The 9,041-nt window shown below is 39.4% G+C and overlaps 1 long non-coding RNA gene across 1 annotated transcript; it reads right to left on the bottom strand.

Moving 5' to 3' along the window:
- Window positions 1-6: 6 nt before the first annotated feature.
- On the bottom strand, window positions 7-8,102 carry LOC106726089. The gene is made up of 3 exons (XR_001362099.1): window positions 4,249-8,102; window positions 4,027-4,133; window positions 7-201 (listed from the first exon to the last, which is right to left on the bottom strand). It is a non-coding gene; the product is annotated as an uncharacterized LOC106726089 (long non-coding RNA).
- Between the last annotated feature and the right edge of the window lie 939 nt (window positions 8,103-9,041).

Below are 9,041 nucleotides of genomic sequence, written 5' to 3'. Positions count from 1 at the left end.
AAAAGAAAATGTATATTCCTCTAACTTCTTATCTTCAGAAGTCTTGGGAAGCTCAATGACAGAGTATCACTGGTTCTTTCCGCGATGCTTTGATTCAAATATGAGTCAGCACAAAGCATTACTTCTCTTTGTCTCCACTGAGAGCGAATGAGTCAGTTGAGCAAGTCAATTCCAGCAATCTGGAGACAAGATTTCCAAAACCTAGAGGGGAAAAAACAGAAAGGGTTAGCTACGGCCCGAAAGAGAGGGCTGGGTGCATGGTCACAGGGACCTTTTCCATGTAGCAGAGAAGGCATAACTTAACACAGTGCCAGCCTGTTAAACAAGCTTGTTGATTAAATAACGATTTCATTTATCCAATCAGCACACCTATTACATCACTAGAATTCCATCCAGTTAGGAAACTTAAAACATGGTGCTTTAATGGTTTAAATCCAAACTGTGCAGTTTCAGGATAGAAACTGTCCAATTCAGATAAATACATCTAAAATGTCACTGAACTGTACATCTGTATATTTATAAACAGCCTCTACAAATCTAGAGGCTATAAAAATAAGATGACAAAGAAAGGTAAAATTTTAAAAGCCAGAGCTTCAAACTGTCTTATATACAAAAGAGCAGATAAGAAACACACATGCCTGAAAGCACACTAGGGGATTACACACGTCGAACACACAAAATAGGGACCTTTCCTAAAATTCCCCTCAAGAAATACAGAACACCTCAAGATGGTGGTTCATCTTGGCCAAGGGAACCATGAGAAATTCTGGTTCACTGGATACTGTACACCCCAAACCACTGCCCAATCCCAATTTGCTTTTGACAACTCTCTACCTTCAACAAGCATCAGGGAAGGCTTCCTGTCCAATAAGGAAATACATACAACACTACTTTGTGAATGTACACGTTTAAAATAAGATCCTCAACAGAGCTGGTTCAACATGCCTTACTTAGTCTTGAAGTCAGAAATGGGTCCTTTCATTTGTATCCACCTTTCGCATGTGCACTGGCTGGTGGGGGAGGGGGGGGGATGTGACTGCATTTAGCTCTGAAGGCTGATTTAGAAGTCAATTTTCACTCTTGGAGAAGAATTAACCTCTAAAGCCAAAACCCTCCACCTTTACAGCAAGTATAGGAACCGTTTTTAAATAATCCCAACTACTTTAACTGAAGTCAGTTAATTCTACCCAAGAAAACAAAAGGGCATGCAAACTACTCCCACCACAGGCAGGCAACGTTAAAGAAAAAAAAAGAAGTTTACTTTCCTTCTCTCCACTTCCTCAAAGAGCAAGCTCAAAGACGAGGAAATATTTCTTCACACTCATCAAAGAGAAACTGTTCATATTCCTTGTTATCTTCATTTTGAAAAAAACTAAACTTTAAACTTTTCCAAATAAGACTATAGATCAAAGATCAGAGTAAAGAAAGAATGCACTGAAGTATTCTGTGTTAATTTCTTAGTCTTTTGTTTGCCATCACAATAGAGGGTCAACCCATGGGCTGACTACCAACTTGGAGGGATATCATAGAAGACTCCGGAAACCTGAATTCTAGTCCTGCCTGAGTCACAACCTTAAAGTGGTCACCACATTATCTCAACCGTATCTACTTAATGCTTTTAGTGGCAGAAAAGGTGATAAATTATAGATCACCTCATAGTTCCAAAATTCTATGGTTCTGGGGGACAGACCTCTATTTATGGACAGATATAGTCAAAAGAATACTTAATGACTATACTAATCAAAATATTAAATGATATTTGAATACATGACTGATCATTTAGGTTTCTATGCAGGCATTTATCATTCAACAAATATTTATTGACTGCCAGCATCCCGCGTACTATTTTAACTGAAGAAATTACCTGCACGTATTCTAGAAAAGCAGTTACCAAACCCTGACAACACTGTTTTCACTGGCCAACAGCTAAGTGAGAAAAAGAAAAACAACTCGAGGAGTTCATATTCATTTCAATTTGAATAAAGACTGCCCTCTATTTAAGCTCTTTTCTAGTTTTTGGTGCCAAAATAACCTTTTAAAAAAAAAAAACAAAGGATGCAATGGCACATAGTAGAGGTGTGTTGTTGTTTTTTTAATGTCCTAATTTGGCAAAAATCAAAGTTAGCCCCACCCCCCCCACAATGTCAAACCTCAAACATTATTAACTTTTCTTTTTTGAAGAAAATTCACTAGTCTGTGACATTTTTAAGTTTTGGGGAATTCCACTTTTCTAAAAATAATCTTTCCCCAAAAGACACAACCTACACCCAGTTTCTGGATTAGAAACATGAGGTGGGTTATCCCTGTGACTTCCCACCAGGCAAAGGCTGGAAAAGCAGCCTGGAAAGACAGTGTAGGTTCCATTTTTATCTCTGAAATGTTAAATATCTGGGTTAAGTTATCAGCCTAACAAAAGACCGAAAGGATTGGTAAAGGAAGAAAAGGCGCTTTCCTTTCTGCCTGGGGAGAGGGGAGAGTCGTGAACAGGGCGGAGGCCTGAAGATGAGGGAAGATGGCACAGGCCAGGGAGTCCTCCAGGGTGGCAGGGGGAAGACCACCTCCCAGGGAAAACTGAAGCTCTTCCTCCGGGGAGGCTTGTGAGATAGATTCTGATAGTCAGTAACTTGCCTAACTGTCCCAGGCACTAGACGACCCTGGGTCATTGAAATCCTTGCTACTCACCCACAAGACTGAAAACCATGGGTCACCACCCCTTTAAAGAGCCTAGAGCCTAGGAGCAGAGACCCCGTCGCCTTGTTCCCCCACCACCTCCAGTGCGCGCCTAGAAGGGGTCCCGGACAGAGTTGGGCCCTCAATAAACTCCTGGTGAATAAAAGAACAGCACTACATAGTACAGTCAGTATATGAATCTCTGGCCTAGGTCACCAACCACACCTGATATTGTTAACTTGAATGTTCATCACAACTTCCACACTGCCATCTCATTACCATTCTCCGAAATTTCAAGAGAGTAATAAAAAGAAAAATCATGTAACCATACCATAAAGTTGACCAGCACAAGCAACCATCACTTTGGTTTACAACCATCAACTCACAGACCCACTGAAACAAAAATGCGGGCCATGCTTGGGAAACCTAATAGCAAATGCCCCGACGCCTGCCTTAGAAATTATATGTAGACAAAACACTTCCTTAAATTATAAATCAGTATCTACGTCACTCAAAACCAATCTGCTAAACAAAAATATTTAGAGGGATTGTAATAATAAAGGCTTTCTAATAAATACAGAACTAAGGAGAAATAGACATTCTAACCTAATTACTGTTAACCAACCACCATTTCCAACTGAATGGGGTGAGTGCACACAGCCTTCCCAGACCTCCTCATGTGAAGCACACAGAAGCCACAGAACGATGACTATTGATAATGTCAATTGTCTCTCTTGACAAAGCACTGGAGGGGGGAGGGAGGAGGACATTCCCAACACTTACACTCTAAATGCTTTTAGTGGCAGAAAAGGGAGCATTCCAAACACACTAAGCTACTAAAAAGCACTTCGCAAAAATGGTTTTCAATGTTTAAAAACTTTTCCTAGAACCTTTACTCTCATAAATAGCACTTAACCCTCAGCCATATATATCCAAGGCACCAAAGGCAAGAAGTTCTTCAGTTTAACCTTACATTCTGAAAGAACACTAGGGTTTTATTTATATTGTGATTACCTTAATAGATTTTTTTTTAATTTACCACAACACCATCTTTCTAAAAAAAATAGGAACCCTATTGCTCTAACTGCTTGAAATAGAAGTCTGATGTTTTTTAGGTCATTTCTTCTGTTTTGTTTTGTTTTTTAAGATACTCAATGTGAGTAAAGCTACTGTGAATTCTGCCACTCCCTATAGATCTAGAAATCAGCAAATATTACACATTATACAGTGCTTAATGAAAAGCACAATAATTTAAGCGTAAGCACAACAAATCAGAAGTAAATGCCACCAGGCTGGTAATTGCTGTTTTTAACTTTAAATATTGTTCTTTATGTGTGGAAGCAACCAGACAGTTACCCTCTGAGACAGCACAGCTGTACTTCATAAGAGGTATCTTACATTTCTTGATGTGGACTACTCATTACCATAGTATGGAGCAGTAAGGTATTCATGGTCCTCAAAAACTGTCCAAAACACATAAAAATTCTATTTATAGCCACGCATTGTGAAGTAACCAGTAAATCTACTACCCCCCCTCCCAGTTAAGAGCCCAATAAAATGATTATTAAAACATACAACCTAAACAAACTGCTAGTCATTGACGAATTCATTTGAACCTTTAAACTGTAAAATTATCTCCAAGATCTGGTTAAGGAAACTTACAGCTCTTATAGAAGTTTCCCTTCCATATTTTACACATACTATTTTTTCTTAATCTGACTAGTGGAGATAACTCTATATAGTAATATACAGTAGTAATCAAAACCTGTAACTTAAAATCCTTCAGTACCATTTCAAGGAAATCACCAACGTCACACCCAGGAGTCAACCCCCAACTTTCCTAAAATAGTTGTGGAAAGATGTTTAAAAGTTAAGTGACAGAAAAAGATTAAAATACTCAAAGTTGATATTCAACATCCCAACCTAAACCATTCAAAACCAGATGACTGTTCAAAGGCAGAGTTTGGGAAGATTCTAATCTAAAGGATATAAGCTCATTTTCTTGAAATTGTATGCAAGTGCCCAGTTAGTTCTAAATAGGATTAGAAACCACAGTAGTACTATAAAATGTAATCACATTAGCATATTTGAATGTCATGATTAAAAACGCTGCCTCAGAGGAAAAAATAAAAAATAAAAAAACTCTGCCTGCTTCATTCCAAATCAATTAAGTCAGTTAAAGGATATTAATGTGAACTTAGAGCACCGTGTATTAGTTTTAGTTTCAGTATTATCAGTATTACAGATACTGTGGTCTGTAAACTGGCTTTGAAATTTTTTATCTTGTCCTGAAAGACAACTATAAGGAAAATGGATAAAAAAAAGAATTTTAATTAAGCAAGATTAAGCATTACTATCAATGAGTTCTTATTATGACTTAACCAGTACTACCTTAACATTTTGAAAAGATTTTAGAATATTGCTGTACCAAAGAGAGGGAGCGAGAACTAAAAAAGCAAATTGTTCTATCTTTACCTGTATTCTTTAACTCTCTACAAAGAAAATAGTGAATGCGTACAGGTACACACACATATATATATTTGTATATAAACAAATATACAAATAACTTTAAGCATTATACCATACCATACCACTACTCTACACCCCTACACCTCTTTTCCCACAAGGCCAAAGTGAGTGTTTTTAATTGTACCCAACTTAACTTCAGATTAAACATAAACATGGCAGTCAATGCCTTTTAAAGGCATGAGGTGGTTCTTTACAGACATATAAATACTGCCCTCCCTGTCTTTGTAGAGAGTAAATACTAAAGTTGTAAGTTGGCCCTTTTAAATCACCTGTTTGCTTTCAAAATTAAGGAAAAAAAAGTCTCTTTTCAATTAATACATATAGTCAGTGTTCAGTGGATTCATATATGAACAACACTTATCCACTGATTAAGAATGAAAATACTTCTGGTATAAGTGAACTGTTTTTGAAGTTATCCAGATTTGATATAGGTAGGAAAAAAACACACAAGTATTTATCCTAATGCTGATTCAAGAACAAAACATATCCGGGCTCTCAATCTCCAGGCCATATCACTATAAATTTTGAACGATTTTAAATTCAAAAGGCTTTCTGACACTAGAAAATAAGGAACACCTATACACAAAACACAAGAGCCCACAAAAAAGCCAGCATCTTTGGTAAAGCTTAAGAACACAGCCTAAGGAATTAAACTCATTCTCTCATACAACTTGCTCAGCTGTCTTTTCAGGTTTAGTAATTTTATTTCTCAACTTGATCATAAAATTACCAAACTGGCCCCAAATTTCCAGTAACTCAGCTTTGCTGTTACCCTGGGCAGGAAGTAATGGGGATGTGAAGAACAGGCAGCCAGCAAGTGTTCCAATGCCCTTTTTCGGGAGGGTCCCAATGTTAGGCATAAAGGGACAACTGGAGACAGCAGACGCTGGCAAGGGCTGCCCTTTTATTTATCTGGAAGATAGATTTATAACAAGAATTGAGCTTGCTTATCAGAGCTGCAGATTTTAAGAAAGGATGGTCCCTGTCCTCCCACTTCCTCAAAGTCAGATTCCTATCTGCCCTCACTCATGGTCTCGCTTCAAAATCCTTTGCCCCACATACCACTGCACATGTGCCTAACTGTAGTACTGGTTGCAGAAAAACAAGCCAAATCACCTTATTCTTAAGCCAGCATTTCAGTAAAGTTGTTCTGCTACACCCAAAATGAGGCCATTAAGGTATAATGATCAAGCTTCCCTCACCCAAATTTAAGAAATTTCCTGCTGTCTTTGTGTAATTCAGTCTCCCACGTGCATTTAAACTAGTCAACACCCCTCCCCCACATCTGGAGATGAGTAGACAAATCTTCTCTCTTCCTACTGCTCTGGGTTTAATTCACAGGTTGGGACCAAAACCTTCACTATTTAGAGCATTTCATATGATTGGGATTCCTTTAATGCCTGGACTGTAAATACCTTCCAGGTTTTTATTTTGTAACACCTCGGTAATGTGAAAACTATTCTAGCTATCCCAATTTAGTCATTTAATTTAAAGTCTCATTACATTTGTTTTATTCTATTGGCATGCTCATCAGTATATAGAACTGTCTCATGTTTTTATTCCTAAGGCTTGAAAATACCTAGCCACTAAAAAAGAAAGAAAGGAAGGAAGAAAGAAAGAAAGAAAATACCTAGCCACTGTTCATTCACCTATTAACCATTCTGCTACAGAATTTGATTGAAGTAGGAAATTAGGACTAAACCATTTAAGACAAGTCATACACAGCAACCTCAAAACCCATAACATACAAGCCATACTTGAACACCTTAAACTGAAATTTTTTTTGAGCAAGTGGAAACAAAGCTTCTTGTAAAACATAAGAGAAGGCCAATCACAGCCCTCAGAGTCAGATAAAAGCATATCTCTTTTTTATAAGTAGTACATTGTAGGCAGTCAAGAGTCATTAAAACTACTCCAAAGTCCTTATCAGCCAATATCACGTTCGTGACAATGGAGAGAAAAGAATGTAACTTTATAAAGTGGGAAAACACATCTTTCGGGACCCCTGAGGCTCTCACCAAGCAGCTCGGAATTAAGAGTGCTCTGGAGTTGGGAAAAGGCAACCCTGCTGTGGCAAGAACATGCCATTTCATCATAAATACTGTTACATGAGAGAAAAGTGATGAGCATTTATCTGAAATGAGATAAAGGGACTGTCCTTGCCAGGCCATTATATTCCTGAGTATTTCATCAGTTTGTAAGTGACTTGATTAAGTCTTATTTTCAGATTTCCTCTTTAAAAGGACGACTGGGCTGCTATTCCTCCCAGAAGTTCCACTGCCAAACATGGAGGCTTACTTACAAAGAGAATGCAAATCCACCTCCACCTTAAACCTTAAAAGTAAAGGCAGAGCCAAAACCTTCACTCCTCCTCCTTCCTCCCCTACTACCCAGAGAAGGGAGGGGGTTACGCTGTGATCTAAATAGATTCTTCAGGCTGAAGGGGGAAAATACTTTACAGGCTTTATTTCAGTGGTATATTAGTTCCCTTTTTTTTAAATTAAGAAGTGAAAGGGAATAATATGAACCCAAGACAACTGCTAAACTTCGATCTCACAAGTTATTTCTTTAAAAAAAAAAAAAGGCAAAAGTCAAACAGCAAAGTGTTAGAAGGTGTTAACATTAAAGGACTTAAAGAAGTGGGACACTAAAATATGTGTCCACCTAGAAAAGTCGTAATCTTCCCCCTACTTCCTCCTCCGGCATGCAAATCAATGTGCAGAGCTACAGGCTTCCTCCTCACACCAAATAACTAAAATTCCAAACGATCAGATTAGTAACCCTATTCTAACAAATGAGCCAAATAAATAATAAAATTGACTTCTGGGTTTTTAAAGAAGGCCCTGTCTCTAGAACCTAATACTTACATAACATTAAATATGGCAGCACTGGGGGGAAGGGGTGACTTCACCTAAAACACCAGGATTGAAAAACACAAACACACTACTACAGTCTTTGGAATACTGAACAAAACAGTATCTAAAATAAACATGACTTCTCAGAAAAAGCCATCTACCATTCAGGACACACCTTAAAAGTTCTCAGCACACATTAACTAAGCAAGCACAAACTAGTGGTTCGATTGTTCTATTTTTTCAGACAAAAAGCCATTACGTGATTGCTCTGCACTTGTCACTACAGACCCTAAACCTATTAGAAACCCTAGGTCTATTACTCATTCTCCACATATTATAAAATTGGGCGCTTTAAGTCTATGGGTATCAAGGCAGTCCATCTGCTCCACGGGAAAAGTACAGTAGAGAAGCGCTGATGAACTTCCTGACACACAGGAGGGAAGGGAAAGGGCCTCCCGAGACCCCTACCTACGGCCCGGCCGGCAGCTGCTGGGGCCCGGCCTTCCTTTTGTTGGGCTTAATCTCATGTCAACTCATTCAACCAACTCAAAAGCGATGAAGACGTAATTGCCTCAACCTGAACGGAATCAGACCGAGGCTCCTTAAAACATCCAGTGTAATGGCTGCAAACGACCTAGAAACCCAGGGAAGCGGCGAGGCTGCGGCGCGCACGGGGGTCGCCGGCCCGGGGCCCCGACCTGCCCGCAGGACCCCCCCAACCGCCATTTGCCTCGCACGCTCAGGAATGCTCACCGCTCCCAGCCCTGGAAGCTGCCTCGGAGATAAACTGAGGCCAGAAAGATTTCCCGGGGGAGCCACACACCGCAGCCTTCCACCCCGAAGCGACTCTCTTGCTCTTAGAGGGAAAAAGAAAAAAAAAAAAAGTTTCTGCGGCTCCAAATGGGAACAGGCTCCTGGGGTCCCGAGTGGCCACCGGTGGCTCTTTCCCGGCGGAGCAACTCCCCGCCCGCCCCCTTCGCCCAGATC

Source organism: Myotis brandtii, unplaced genomic scaffold, assembly GCF_000412655.1.
Source record: "Myotis brandtii unplaced genomic scaffold, ASM41265v1 scaffold225, whole genome shotgun sequence".
In the NCBI taxonomy this organism is placed as follows: Eukaryota; Metazoa; Chordata; class Mammalia; order Chiroptera; family Vespertilionidae; genus Myotis; species Myotis brandtii.
The sequence above is the reverse complement of the archived record's forward strand: the minus strand, read 5'-3'. Positions and strand labels throughout refer to the sequence as shown.